This window comes from Mustelus asterias, chromosome 8, assembly GCF_964213995.1.
Source record: "Mustelus asterias chromosome 8, sMusAst1.hap1.1, whole genome shotgun sequence".
Classification (NCBI taxonomy): domain Eukaryota; kingdom Metazoa; phylum Chordata; class Chondrichthyes; order Carcharhiniformes; family Triakidae; genus Mustelus; species Mustelus asterias.
In genome coordinates, this window is record NC_135808.1 from 74,579,370 (window position 1) to 74,585,289 (window position 5,920).

The window sequence follows — 5,920 nt, forward strand, 5'->3', positions numbered from 1 at the left end:
AAAACATTTGGCCACAGTTCATAATTCAGGTTAACGACCTTCCAACAGAACTGTTTCTCTCTCCTCAGAGCTTTTCCAGCATGTTTTTTTAAAGTTTGGAATAGCTTCTTGTTTTTATATTCTGTACCTCGATTTATAAAGCCAAAGATCATATATGCTTTAACAGCTGTACCAACTTCAAACATTTCTGTACTTTATGTTGCTGTACTCACTTTAAAATTGTACCAATGACTTCACCTCCTTCCTTTCTAACGTAGGAAATATGGCAGCCTATTTACATACAAAAACAACCCTAGTCAGCAATGAGATAACAACGAAAAAATCTATTTAATGGGATTGGTTGAGAGGAAAAATAGTGGTAGGAATAGCAGGACATTTGGACACAGTTCCATTGTCTATTACATGAGACGTTTTTCTGTGATCTATATTCTGCTTTGTCCATAGAATTTATTTATAGTTATGTATTCTTGATAGGTCTTACAGACCTCTTCAAATTTGATGCTCATCATCTATCATTGGTGCAGAGTTCATTTAAGATATTTTATCTCGACTACTACTGAAAAAAAATGTTTTAGCTAAGCTTTTCATCTTGCATCATCAGGAGTCGCAACAATACAATGCAAGGGATATTAATGAATTTATATTTGAGAAAGGCGCTGCTTGGTTGGTAAGTGGACCCTGATTGCTAGAAACATTGCCGTGGAGAATGCATAAGTTGATGGTAACTGATAGTTACTAACCACACAGTTTAAATTTCAAACAAAGCAGCTTGACTGATGGGTGACATTACCCTGAGGAATGAAGCAGCAAATGGCCATCACATTTGTTTAGCCTTTGGAAGAACATGTACACACACTGCATCCGTTTCAGCTAAACAAACCAATCAGCACTCTCTTCTCATACAATATAAAGGAAATCAACAAATTTATATTGTATTCTTGCAAATGTCCTGATGAGTGCAAACTGAAAAGCTTTGGCAAAAGTTTTTCCAGCAATCCTCAAGTTCTGTACTACCATAGAATCCCTTCAGTGCAGAAGAGGCCATTCAGCCCATCAAATCTGCACCGACTTTCCAACAAAATATCTTACCCAGACCCTCTTCCCCCCACCCTATCCCTGTAACCCCACACATTTACCATTACTAATCCATCTAACCTACACATCTTGGGACACTAAGGGGCTATTTAGCATAGCCAATCCACCCAACCTGCCCATCTTTGGATTGTGGGAGGAAACCCCTGCGTACATAGGGAGAAAATGCAAACTTCATACACTCACCCAAGGCCAAAATCGAACCCAGGTTCCTGGAGCTGAGACAGCAGTGCTAACCAAAGAACCATTTATATTTTGCGATCTGAATGTTCTGTACTCAAAGATGCTATTGAAGATTCCCTTCCTGGAAACTACACAATAGTATCAAGCCAACTCTTTTAGAAGTATTAAACCATCTAGCAACATTCATCTTTCAGTATTTGGAATTGCAGCCGTAAAATTGATGTGCATTGCTTTTCAAATAACCAGCCTTCCTCACTCAACAGTCATTTGTGCGTTTTATTTTGTATCTCAATAGGAAGACATATGATAAATTGTATAATGTAGTAAAACTGAATAGGATGTTTGTTTACATGGGAGAACGTAATTACAAAACATTGTTAAATTCTACATGGTGTTCTTCATAAATCTAACCCACAGCTGCTATTCCAGAGGAATGTGTCCCTAACCTAGCCACTTTTCCAGTTCAGCGAGGCAATGGAACACACACGTTAAATTGTTCAAATAGGTTCATTAGTGTAATGTTAACTTTAATTTTAAATACAGCTTGAGGGAGATTTGGACTAGAGGGGTGTGGGTGCTGCCCGGGTGAGATGTGAAACTGGAGAATAAGGGTTAGGAGATTTGGACAAGGCAGGAATAGAGGGAGAGATCAACAGGGCATTGGGAGTTGCTCAAGGCAGACTAGGGAATAAGGGTCAAGATGAGCATTGGCAATGGGTTAGGAGAATAGTACTTGGGTTTAAGAGCAAGACGTCTGGATAATAAAGTTGGTACTGAGGTGCAGCCAATAAAAGGATGTTTGATGCATGATAACTTGACTGTGCGTAAATTGTATAAAATTGCTTCCACAAGAAGACAGAGACAGAATTCTCCAATCACTGTTCATGGTGGGCTGAGGAGCAGTGCACAACCACAACCTGCAGTGCCACACCCCCAGAGCAATAAACAATTCTGGAGCTGCTGCCCCCAGTCTCACTTAGACATACAAAAACAGGAGTAGGCCACCAGGTCTTTCAAGCCTGCCCCACCATTCAATAGTCATGGCTGATCTATGCTGGCCTCAACTCCTTTCTGTGCCATTTCCCTGTAGCCCTCTATTCCTCAATCTATCAAATATTCATCCACCTCCACTTTGAATACTTATAATGATCCAGCCTCCACCACCTTTTGGGGCAGAGAATTTGAGATTCACCTCTCTGCAAAAAGCAATTTCTACCCACTTGTTTTAAATGACTAGCCCTTTATCTTAGCTATGTCCCCTTGTTCGAGACTATCTCCCAAGTGAAAACATCTCACGACCTACCCTGTCAAACACCCTCAGGATCTTGTACGTTTGAATAAGGTTACCTCACTCTTTTAAACTCAAAAGAATACAGACCCAGACTATTTGGTCTCTCTTGATAGGATAACCCTCTCATCCCAGGAATTTGTCAGCACCTTTCGTGGTATCTCAATTTGCAGTTTGAACTTCAAACAGCAGCTTAACAATGGAAAGATGAAGGCTGGCTGCGCTGGTGGCAGGGCTCATCTTTCTGGTTTATAATAAAAAATTTAAAATATGTTTATACAGTTCCTTTCATTACCTTAGGGTGCCCCAAAGCACTTTACATCCAATTGACTACTTTCTAAAATTGTAATCATAGCTGCATTGTCAGAAATGTGGCAGCTAATTTGTGCAATGTCCAAAGTGATGAAATAATAAACATCTGTTTTTACGATGTTTGACAATGTCACCAGTAAGTTCCAAAGTACTGTGCTAAAGTGTCAGGCTGGAATTACACAATCTCTGGAGTGGGATTTTAACCCTCAATCTTCCACTTTAAGAGTTTTGCTAATACTTGCCATGTAAGCAATGTTACATGCCATGTGCTCGTCCAAGAAAAAGCTGCATCGTCAAAACCATACCCTGAGGGAGAATATATTGCACTTCAAGGCAGAAATAATAGGATGAAAATCCACATGTACAACACAACTTGGAAAACAGGTTATTAAAGGGGGAGCTATGGTACCCCTCACATTTCAGAGGCAGCACAACAAACTGGGGATCAAATCAGTGCCTAATGCAGCACAGATTAAGTGCCAGGAGGTAGAAAATGCAAGACAACCATGTAAACTGCAGTAGTGCTGTGGTGTGGAAGGTGTCTTTTTCATAGAATTCCTACAGTGCAGGAGGCCATTTGGCCCATGGAGCCTGCACCGACTACAATCCCACCCAGGTCCCATCCCCGTAATCCCACACTTTTACCCTGCTAATCCCTCCTTTTCCTATAACAAAATTAAGTACTTCCATTTAGGCTGCAATAAAATTGAAACAGCGAGTACGCTATATTCTCTCAGCGCTCTACAGAAATTTTATAAAGTACATGACTGCATGCAGATTTCAAGGAGCTACTAGTAATGCCCAGAACAGAGGGGACCAGTAGGGCACTGAGTAAACCACCAGCACAAATTGGATGCATTGAGATCAAAGCTAGAAGTTGGTATCCACCGAGATACAGAAATAGAAATTGGTATCTGTTCTGCCAACGTCAAAGTAACTTCCACTGAATCTGGTCCATGCCAAGTGTCAGATGAAGCACATAGAATCTGATACCCTTGTCCCAAACGCAGGCAATGAACAACAGCGAGATCACTTTTTCTACTGCAAAGCAAGTACCCCGCCCTCTGCTCTGTATCTTCGGAAACAATTCTGAGCTATACAATTGAATTGCAGCACCGGAAACATTTGTGAATTTGAAGGAATGGTTAAATTTATACTTGCAAAAGGTGGTCCTGTCATTAGGAAGCCTTAACTAAATTTAAACATTGAATAAGAGGGGCAATGCACTAAAGTGGGATGGCACGCCAGCACAGTGGTTAGCACTGCTGCCTCACAGCACCAGGGACCCAGGTTCAATTCTGGCCTCGGTCACCATCAGTGAGGAGTTTGCACTTTCTTCCTGTAACTGCATGGGTTTCCCCCAGGTGCTCCAGTTTCCTCCCACAGTCCACAAAGATGTGCTGATTAGGTGGATTGGTTATGATAAATTGACCCTAGTGCCAGGGCGATTAGCAGGGTAAATGTGTGGTAAAGTTACAGGAATAGGGCCTGGGTGGGATTGTGGTCAGTGCAGACTTGATGGGCTGAATGGCCTCCTTCTGTACTGTAGGGATTCTATGATTCTAAGTACTAAAATCCTTACTGGTTTGTGGGGGTCTGCTTATACAAGTGTTTCAAGAATAGCTTAAATAAAAGGGACGACCTTAGAATTAAATACCCACTGTACCAGTTTCTTGCAGAGGATGCATGTTCAGACATTGGAGTCCCTAATCTGACAATTAGAAAAAGAAAAAAAAACAACCTAGTGAGGCCAGCTGCAGAGTTCCGAAACTTGGGTTAGGACATGAATGGTTGTTCCCTTATTCTACATTTGCAGTTACATATATGCCCTTTTGCATTTCATGGAGGAGTTTAAGCAATATATCTGGCTAAGTAAAAAGGTAAACTACATTTTTGTTCAAGCCCAACTCAGGGTTTGTTTTGGATGGTGTTACATCACATTCAACTCTTCTCCAAAAACAATTCATTTTGGCCAGTGACTTTCTGCACGCATAGGGTATGAATTAGGAGCCCCTTTCAATACTATATGACCCTTGGGTTCTTTCCCTTTCCCTGCATTTAACAAATGGTACTCTTTCTTCATGTTAACATTCTGAAAACCTTTTTCATAAGGTGTACTTCTTGTGCTACCAGTTGCTGCAACCAATGGAGGAAATGTTGAAGCACTTGCTCTGGCAGCAGCTTTTTAAAAAAAAGGCATACATGGTTCATGATTATAAATAACTATACTCAGCAGAACCAGTTTTTCAATAAAATTATTTGCTGGATGAGAAGAAGGTGAAATAGCGGATCTCCAGGAGCGTGGAGAATGCAGTATAAAGTAGAGGACTTAAACAATTACCAACTGGCATCATTTTGATAATTAATTTGTTAAATAAAATAAATGGCTGTCACAAAGGCCAATCAATTGTATGGTGACTGCCCAAGTATGAAGAACCAGCACAGCATTTGAAGCAGCTGACAAAAAGTATTTTATGCAACAGCAGATCAGCAGCTTGCCTGAGCATTCATTCTCTTAAACAAAATTGCAGCTATTTTTAAAGACCGTGTATGGTATACATTTGTTCAGCACTGGCATCTAAAATTAAATTCCCGCTAATTTCAAAGGTCTAAAATGTCAAATTCTATAAGCATTTACCATACTCTCAAATCCCACTATTTAGATAATAGATCTTACATTTAAAATTTAGTTTTATATCTTTACAATTTCTGGAATGGCCTCCATAAATTGTATCACACTTCAGTGCATCAATACTAGGAAGTGTTTCTGCAATTCATGTACTCACTGCTCATGGTTAATAGCATTCCAACCTTGAAGTCACTTCATCAATATTCCCCTTTAGCAACTGGGAAAATATCTGTATATAACAGGCTAGGGAATTAGTATTGTGGATCATTTATTATTTGCAGAGTTTTTTTTCCATTCACATAATAATCCCCATGACAATTAGGTTTATAGAAGTATTGCCAGAGTACCTCAGGACGGGTACACACCAGCAATTTTTGTTTTAACCATCTTGCGAAATGCCTCAGAGGAATAATTTG